Source organism: Stylophora pistillata, chromosome 14, assembly GCF_964205215.1.
Source record: "Stylophora pistillata chromosome 14, jaStyPist1.2, whole genome shotgun sequence".
Taxonomy (NCBI): Eukaryota; Metazoa; Cnidaria; class Anthozoa; order Scleractinia; family Pocilloporidae; genus Stylophora; species Stylophora pistillata.
Genome location: NC_142532.1, coordinates 11,147,379 through 11,157,920, shown reverse-complemented (window position 1 = coordinate 11,157,920; position 10,542 = coordinate 11,147,379).

Here is a 10,542-nt window from a genome sequence, read left to right as displayed (position 1 = left end):
GAAAAATATATCATTTTTATTTATAAAAGATTTTAGGCGTTTGTACATTAGTTTTTCGAATATTCGATTAAACACGGACAGTAACGATATTGGGCGATAATTGTTTGGGTCAGTTTCATCATCCGCTTTATAAATTGGAATTACTACAGCATGCTTTAATTTGTGGGGATAGATACCAGTTGAAATGGACATGTTCATTAGTTCAGCTAGGGTATGAGATAAAGCTTGACGTGCGGACTACAAAAGACGAACTGGACATGAATAAAGTCCGTAGGCTTTTTTTGATTGAGTACTCAAAATTTCCATTTCAATTTCAGTAGAAGTGACAGCGTCAAAGAAGAAAGAATTGGTGTAATTTGAATTCCCTAGGTAATCCTTAAAGTCCCTGGTGGATAATGGTATGCTATTTGCAAGTTTAGGTCCGACAGATGCGAAATGATAATTCAGTGCATTAGCTATTTCTGAGTACAAAGGTATCCTTGAACAGTCAATTGATGCAAGGCCCGGACCTCACTAATTCTGAGGTCAGGGTTCTCACACGTTTCCCGCAAGATCGTGTTGCCTTTATAGCCAATATAGAGGCTATGTTTCACCAGGTACAGGTCCCTGATAAGCAATGTGATTTCCTCAGATTCCTCTCGTGGCCACATGGAAATCTGGAATCGTCTATCCAAGAGTATCAGATGAGGGTACACCTTTTTGGGGTATTCTCTTCCCCAAGCTGTTGTAACTTTGCTCTAAAGCAAATGGCCGAAGACACCAATTCCCAAAGTGGATCACTCATAGCCGAAACTATCCGACGTAATTTCTACGTGGACATTCCATCGAAGATGAACAAACTGCCATTGAATTGATATGAGGTCTTGGTGAGGCATGCACACACGAAGGGTTTAACTTAAACAAGTTTATAAGCAACAGCTGCACTGTCTTGGAAACTGTTTCGCCAGAGAAACATTCTAAAGAAGCCAGAGACCTTGATCTTGGTAGTGATCATTTGCCTGTTGAACATGCCCTGTTGAACATACAATGGTGTGGGAAGTCTGATGTTTTTGAGTTTCGCATAGTTGTTAATGACCAGCCACCAACAAGAAGAGGAATATTGTCAGTAGTCTCCTCAATTTACGACCCATTAGGCTTTGCTGCCCCATTTACGCTTCCTGCAAAAAAGATACTCTAGGATCTCTGTCACGAAGAGATGGGTTGGGATGACACCATTCCTGAGCAACACAAAGTTAGATGGGCCAAATGGTTAAGTGAGCTACCTCATTAAGAGCAGTTCAAGGTAAATAGGTGTGTCAAGCCAGTAGAGTTTGGATCTGTGGTGTCTCAGCAGATACACTTTTTCTCCAATGCTAGTTCTATTGTATCTGGCTCTGTTGCTTACTTATGACTATGTGATGACAGCAATCGCATTCACTGTTCATTCCTTATGGGCAAAGCACGACTTGCTCCAATCAAGCCTGTCACGATGCCACGTCTAGAGTTAACAGCTGCCACCGTCTCCACCCAACTCAGAGAATTGTTAAGGAGACAAGTAAACAGCAATCCCGATTTAGCTTACCATACGGACTCCACCAATGTGCTGCGCTATATAGCTAACGAACAGCAACGCTTTCATGTGTTTGTTGCAAATCGGGTACAGCTTATTATTATGGAAATATATAGAAATAAAAGAGAGCCTGGCAGATGATGCACCCAGGAGTCTGAATGGACTTACTCTGATTAGAGGGCAGCGTTGGTTACATGGTTCAGGATTTTTATGGAAACTGGAGCGTGAGTAGCCTCAACAACAGCTTATGTCCATACAGACCACATGAAGAAAAAAAACTTTGTTACCCTGCCCATGTCCACAACTGGGAACAAATTCATCCCAGTGACATTCCTGATAGACACCGCCGCCACCTGCAATACCTTGTCCGAAGATGTCCTTCTCAAGCAGACGCCAAATATGAAGCTCACAACGTCACCCTACCAACTCCACCCTTACGGCGACTCCCCGCCACTGAAACCACTGGGACAGATTGACCTTCTATGCGAAAGAAACAATAGATATGAACCACTCACATTCCAGATACTTCCCAGAAATCTCATGATCAACAAACGAGCCCTTCTCTCTGGCTCTGGCTGTGAGGGCCTGGGGCTTATTATCATCAAGGCCCATGGAATATTCTCCGTTACACCAGCAGTAAAAGACTTCTCAGGCAAAAGAGCCCCTGCTCACCAAACCAGCTTGTCACAACCCAACCCCGACCTAGGCAACCAAACAGCTGCAACCCACAGCACTCCCAAGGAAGTAGAAGGCTGCCATCCTAACCAACCCCACAAAGACAGGCCGTACGGTGACCCAGGAATGTCCTCACCCTCACCCTCCAAACCCATACTGATCCCATGGAAACGACAGCTGGCCCCACCTGGGAAACTCACAAAGTAAGATATACTGACACGGTATCCTGAAAACTTCGAAGGCCTTGGCTGCCTGGGACCCCCCGTTCACTTCGAAGTAAAAGCTGACATCTCACCCATACAGATCCCAATTCATCAAGTCCCGATAGCTAAACGCATCAAAGAAAAGGAAGCCCTTGACCGATATGCCGCAGCCGGTATCATAATAAAAGTAGAGCAAGCCACCTTGTGGTGCTCCAATGAAGTCATCAAAGAGACCCAAAAAGACAAGAATCTGCATTGACCCCAGTCAAACAGTCAATAAAGGTATTCTCAGACCAATATACCAAATGCCACCACTGCCCGAACAACTCCACAAACTCTGCCATGCCAAATGCTTCTCACTCATTGATGTCAGAGAAGGGTTCCTACACGTACCTCTTGATGAAGAATCATCCTTCATGACGACCATGCACACGTCTTACGGAAGATACCGATGGCTCCGCCTCCCACTTGCTATATCGAGCACCCCTGAGGAATTTCAAAAGCGCCTCATGTCGGCTGTAAAGGGCCTCGACGGAGTACTATGCATAGCAGATGATATACTTGTCTCTGGCAAAGGAAAGTCCTACCAAGAAGCTGAGAAGAAAGACCATGACCGCCATTTTGTTGCCCTCATGGAGCGCTGCTCCAAAAAGAACATAAAACTAAACCAAACCAAACTACAGTTCAAACTACAAGTCGAGTTCATGGGTAATCTTATCACTGATCGAGGAATGCAGGCAGACCCAGACAAGATAGCAGCAATCTCGGAAATGGCCCACCACGAAATAAAGCAGGTGTACAAAGATTCATGGGAATGCCCAACTACCTCTCGCCCTATTGCCCCAACCTCAGCACCGTTATCCGGCCCCTCACTCAACTCACCAAGTCAGATACCCCCTTTATGTGGGCACAAGCACAAGATGATGCATTCAACTAGCTGGAAGCAGCTGGAATCCAAGGAAAAAGGATGAAGAAGAAAAATACTTGAACAAATTTAGTGTAAATAACTGGGAGAATATGGTGTTCACGGAAAAGAGTGAACATTCTTTTGCAAACTGCGAAGGATGCTATCATCGCTATGCCGAAATTCAAGCTTTACTTCCAAGTCAAGTCCTATCAGTTTAAGGGAATAGCAAAAGAGAATCCATTTTTCACCACTGGAAAAGAATTGAAGATCAAGCCATGCAAGGCAGGGGAGGTCAAAACTATTGCAAGATCTTTGTAAAATAAAATTGATGTCACCTTTCAAAAAGTATGCAGTATATCTTTTGGCGAGGCCTTGACTAACCTCCCAGAGCTCCAACTTCAAAAAAGAAAATCCCCAGCTGAAGCCAAGAGAGAAAATAGTGCCACATATAGGTAACTTTGAGGTAACTATTTTTTGGAAGTTGGTGACTGACTGTCTGCAGTTTGTAGGGAATATATCTGTCAAGTGGGCAGTTTATATCAAATAACCATCTAACTTAGTCAGAGCATCATCACCCAAAAGAATCTGCCATTAACTCTCATTACCAACAGTTCAACAACCTATAAAAAATGGGGTAGAAAAGACCAAGACTTCATACAGCCCAAAAATGCTCAATTAAATATTTATTAAGCTAAGAAGATTGCAAATGTCCTAAAAATGCCTCTAATTTGTCAAAAATTTTCAAATGTCTTGGGGAGCGGCAATCATATGCTGCAAGGCAACGGGATCGGCTTGATACTTCCTTTGACACTAGAGAAGCCAACACTAAAAGAAAAGAGACCAGTTCAGAACATGAAGAAGATTCAATTGTCAAAAGAAAACGTCCTGCTGGCAATTTTGACGCTATGACATGGGACAAGAATGGTCTAAAATTTGAAGTAGGAGGGTATGCAGACGGTATGCAGATGGTGTGAAGGTTAATTGGTCAGAGATTGGCAGAAGGTACAAAATAACAAACTGGAAGGGAGAAATTGCAAAAAATGGAGGCCAGATAGCTCAGAAATATTTATTTCCCCAGGTGTTAACCTACACAGATTTAAATGTGCTGCTGAAGTTGAACGAGAGCCCAGAAGAAAGAAATTAAAAGGATTTGGTGATGAAATTTCCATCCCCACACCAGAAACAAATGATGCTTTAAAAGAGAAACTGAAACTTCAAATTCAGGAGGGAGAATGTATAGTTGGCGAGCTTATAGTTCCTAGAAAGGTAAAACAAGTTGAACCAAATATTGAAATAATTGATCCTAGAGCTGCTATCCTTTTTTTTTCAGCACTATGAACATATAGGGTCTGGAAGAAATCAAACAGCTTTTACAAGCTGCAACATAACAGTTTTGACCAGAGCTTTTGATTTCTGGTGCCAAACAAAAGGATCACAACCCAGGAATTAAGATTGTGTACTATTTAATTACTGTCAATGGTCAGTGAAAACAGGAATTACTTTCTGAGTCTATGTTCCATGCCTACTTGAGATGTCTTTTGAAAGTTTTCTAAAAATAAAACAATTCTTTCACTTACTCCCTTTATAACATGTATGTAAATAAAAACAGTGAGAAATCCAATGAAGTAAATGCAACACATTTGCTACATATACCATTAAAATTATGCTATTTTATAATTAAACTTTTCTATTAATAAAACTGCTTTGTTGTTCCTAGTATGAAAAAATGATCATCAAAGCAGAAGGCAACATTCAGACCATCAAATTCACTGTGCAAGGAAGGAAGCAACCTTTAGAGGAAATTAGAAGGAAAACACTTAAGATGCATGAGAAATACATGAAAGTCAAACAAAACCAGCACTACTCAGAAATGCCCAGAGAAGAAAGAGGTCATCAAACAGCTAAAGCAATTGAATGAATATAACCAGGATGATGAACTCATCAAAATGAGGAACAACTACAAGAATTGTCCACCACATGACACCTTCAGATATGGCATGACCACTCCACACTTGCAAACACTGCCACATCATTTTCACAGTGAACTGCTTTTATGATCCTGCCATCTACATGAACGATGAAGAATACAAGAAAGCATCAGGAAAAGTTGCCAATGTCTAGAAAGAAGTTGAGAAACCTCATGTCTATGTTGTAACAAGATGTAGAAGCTGTGATGTAGAGCAACTGGCCTATGTAGAGACATGTCTTTGCTGTCTAAAACATCTTCAAAGAAATCTGTTGACCACAGATGGGATTGAAATAAAAGATATCATAAGATTCTTTCATGGTGATTCTCCATCTCGGGAGTTTGAAAGTGGGCAGCAGAAGGGAGGGCATTAATACTGCTCTGGTTCCGGAGTTAGTGCAGATAGAGTGAATGAGTTAGACCACAGCTTCAGATGCCAAACCATCTCACTGCATGATAGACAGAAGATTGTAAGGAAAGCGCCCATAGGAAAGAGGAACTCTCTCCCTCTGAAGCCAAAGCCATTTAGTAGTCTGCAGAAATCAGAACTGGAATTGGAACTAGGAGGGAGAGGAATTCATGAGGGGAAGACTGAGGAGTTACAACTTCTCTTGGATGAGAGTCTCCATGGTGTGCGCAGAGTGCTAGCACTTCTTTATAACAACCCCAATACCACCCTCGAATCCTTGAACCTTGAAAGTTATGAGGTACTTCTATGCGAACCCATGCATGACATTTCACGTCACATTGAAAATTAATTGACAGAGCTACCAGTGCAAATAGAGGATGAGTCATGTAGAAAAAAAATTACAAGAAGCAGTTGGATTAACTACAGGGAAGAAAGAAACAAAGCGGGCTGTGGATTACCGATGTTCTTTAATAACAACCACTTCCTATGTGAGAGGAACAGCCAGCCCTAGAGAGCAACATCTTCTCGACACAATGGTTGACATCCAGGACATCCTTTACAAGCAAGACAAATACAGATCCCCACGTTTAATTCTCTGTTTCCATAACTCCAGCTGGTACCACCACACTCTTTGTCAAGAAATAGTCGGCTTTAACACTCAGAAAATGACTAAACGAAAGTTTTATGGCACTTACCTACATGAGCTAACATCCCCTGCCCCAATGCAACTAAGAATCATTTCAGGACGCTCTTCAAATGCTGAAGAAGAAGAGAGAACATTCAACTCAGTCAAATCAATTACAAACAGCACATCATGCTATCACCCTGGCCACATCATCAGCAACATATTCATTCGCTTACAGGCTGAAGAAAAATTAGGAAGATCAGAAAACTGTGTTGAAATTAAAACAAGAATCACAAGTTTCTCATCTGGCACATTCACTTCCACTGCAAAGCAACACAAGAATTCCAAAGCAACTCATTAAGAAACGTTCACAATCATGCCAGGCACACTTAGATAGAATTAGTGATTTTCTGTTGCCAGGAGAAGGTGTGTGGTGGTGTCAAGATGATGAGTTTGTTGAGTTTTTTGATGCCTGCAGTGAACCTGAGTTCCAAGAGGAGGGTCCCAAGATGCACCACTTCAGGTCTACCAACTTCAAGAATGAAAAAGAATATTAGAGGAAGTGTTGGCATGAATGTGTAGAAACAGAAGTAATCATTCCAGCACACTTAATTTGCACTGAAGATCAAGATGGCAATGTAGAGCAAATTTATAAAGGCTGATAGTTTCTAAAGAAACTGTTTGAATCAGCTTTTATAATCGTGACGGTGGCCAATTTACCATTTCAACTTTGTTGATATATTCAAATTAGAGCGAATTTACACTGATTAATTGAATGGCCCTCTGTTCACAGAATTTACATCTTTAAGACCACGGAATCAATCAGAACAAAAAGAAATGCCCCTGCAAGCTAATGACAGCTCATCAACAACTGAAAATGCAAGCTCAGTTCTATATGATACCATGATGACCATCAAGAAGCAAACTGCGACCAAGGACAAGCAGTATGTCTGAGGCTTATCGGAGGAGAGGAAGGTCTAGACTTGGAAGATGACACCCTCTTGGAAGGAGAGTGTGTCACAAATGATGAAGTCATCAAAACCTCAGGTAGGTGATGATTCATTGTCTATTGTTACCCTCAGGCTGATAAAAGATATTCATTTACACGTATTGTGACAATATGGATTATTACTATCAGGATATTTAAAAACAATGAACTTTACAATATACGGTGACACAAGAGTACCAGGTAGATAATATGTGAAAAGTCTGCTACACTGATTTTAAAACTGAGGGGATGACTATGAGGCACAATGATAATCATAATAACTCACTTACAAGAAAGAAACTACAATGAAACACAACTTGGCTGACTTGAAGAATTGATCACTATTTTGTTGACCATGTTCAAGTAAAGTAGTGCCAACTCAATATTTTCCATGTTCCACTTATCATGTACAATGTATCATTTTGTTATTTGTAGGGAACAGAATTAGGGCTCTTCAGAGAGTGGACTTAAATGCCATATCAAGTGATAGTTCTGACAGTCAAAAGAAAAGGACAGATTTAACTGGAAATCAAAAGGTACATTATACATGTTACTGTAACAGTATAGACAAATAAAGACTGGTTATCATAATAGTAGTAAAAGAGAACAGTAATAGTAATTATAATAACAATAATAATAATAAGTTCTAAATCGTGTCTGTTTCACTAATCCTGTTTAGATAATCAAGTAGTAATAACAACTAATATAAGTGGTCTGTTGCAAATTACTGTTTCTTGTCTATCCCTCTTTGTAACACAGGAAAAAGAGAAAGATATCAGCTTACTTCAGACCAAGCTTTGTAAAGCGGTATCAGTTGTAGTTGGCACCACACCCGAGGTTCAAAACCTAGATCAAGCAAGGAGACTTCACAAGAGCAAACCAAACAACATAGTGCTAGCAAATGACTACCAGACGAAACTTGCTTTAGTGCAATCAAAAGTCTTGGCTGAGCAATGCAAACTCAAGAAAAAATTCGAGGAATGGGAGAAAGAGTTCTTTGTGACTCACAATTGTTTGCTGGTATTACCTGAAGATATAAACAACGATGCAACAGCAAAGGAGCTAAAGAAAAAAATTGTCTATGTGGATGGACTGTTAAATGAATGGAAAATGGATGCCCTGGGTTGTAAATAATTATTGAGAAATGTACACAAGTCTTGTTTTGAACCGTCTGATAAGTAATAATTCATGTCATTAAGGTTGCATCATCAATAAACAATAACAAACATTATTTTCAAGGTTTATGGCAGCTTTATCAAGCCATTAGTAATAAATTTATACTTTGAGCAATATCTTTTCTCTTGGCCTTGAAAGAAGCTTGTTTCTGGTCTTAAAATAAGATATTACTGTAATGATCCATGCTTATCTCGTTCAACCTTTTCTCGGAAATACCGCTGAAGAAAGCAAAAATGATAGTGTGGGCTAAATAACTTGTTTCCTTTTCTGGATTGTCTGCCACTCGGGCACTGGGAACGATATTGATCTCGATAAAATATTTCCTCCCACCAATATTTAGATTGAGCGCGGGAATCTGTGTAATCGTCATGATGAGAAAAAAAAATCGTGAAAACACAACTGAAGAAAAATGAAACATGCATGGGGAGAGGAAAAAACAAAAACGACAGCAAAGAAGCCTCCAGAAGGGGAGAACACTTGCGCTGGAATTACAAAAAGAAAAGGATCGTCTCATGAGGCAGCAACAGGCATCTGTGACAACTGATAGGTCAATTTCTAGGCACTTGAAGGCACAAAGAAAGATACGTATACAATTTTGTAATTTGGTGATTACATGTATAGAAAATTACTGACATGATACACAACAGTCAGTCAAAGTTAAGATATTAATAGTAAATTTACTTGAGTTTTTCTGTTAAATTGTAGGTGATTTTAAACCCATCTTGTGATTCCTTACTGGAAATTGACCGTAACCTTTTGGAGCACCCAAAAGATGAATGTGGCAATCAAGTTGCAATTCATCTTCACTCTGGTGTCTTTGGAAGCTGTAAGAAATGTTCTATAAGGGAATTCCTGTTGCAGTAAAGACATTTTATTCTGCAACAGTAGGAGAAGTAAAAAAGGAGGCAAAAGTTGTCACACCTAAAACATTTCAATTTCCCTCTTCTCCTTAGAATATGTACTGTTTCAAATCCATATCTTCTAGTGTCTTCTTTTTACAATGTTTCTGATAGGTCATACATAATGCATTCCTTGCTGAAAAATACCAATTGGGGCCTATCGTTGGATATTTGGCGACCCTAGTCCTTCAGCTTGCCAATGCAATTTCCTATCTCCATAGTAAAGGCTTTACTCACAGAGATATAAAGACTGATAATGTCCTAGTTTCATATATTAACCACGAGTATCGCACAATCTTGATTGATTTTGGCAACTGTACAGCTATAGCAGCAACTAGTTATCTCACAAAACATCTCTCTCTAGCAGAACAAGAGCATTATAAAAGGAGACATGGCCATATTGCTCCAGAGATCATACCTGGAGCTAGTCCCCCTTCATTTTCTGGTGATGTTTACTCCTTTGGGAGAATTATTTGTACTATTGGAGGAAAATTGCTTGTGATTTTCTTTGCACACTGGGAGAAAAATGCATGCACAGTGAACCCAAGTCTAGGCTACAATTATGTCAAATCACAAAGCAGCTTCAAACAAAACTAAAATGTCAGATATCATAACTATAGAAAAACTATAGCCAGAGAAATTATTCTTGTTGACAATTCAGTACTTCAAACACTTGAAACAGTGACAACTCGGGAAAGAAGGAACAACCACAAAATCATTCACAAAATTCTGCGCAAATTCCATACAGTGAAAATGGTTTATCGCATTGCTTAAATTTTTCTCTACTGAACACACGCTCCGTGCGTAATAAGACAATGGAGGTTAAAGATTTTGTGGTGGATTTTGATGTAGATATACTAGCTTTCACTGAGACCTGGCTGAGACCACACAATATGGATGATGTTGAGATTGGAACACTGTGTCCAACAGGTTATAGATTCCTACATGTTCCCAGGAAACAAGGAAGAGGAGGCGGTGTCGGTATCTTATTTAAGGATGTGCTGAACATCAACACTTCATTAACAGTTGATTATGATACATTTGAAATCATGGATGTTCGTCTTCGGAGCCTATATAGTGTCAGGATCTTAGTCATCTATCGTCCACCTGATAATTCCTCTTTCAATCGATTTTTTGAGGAATTC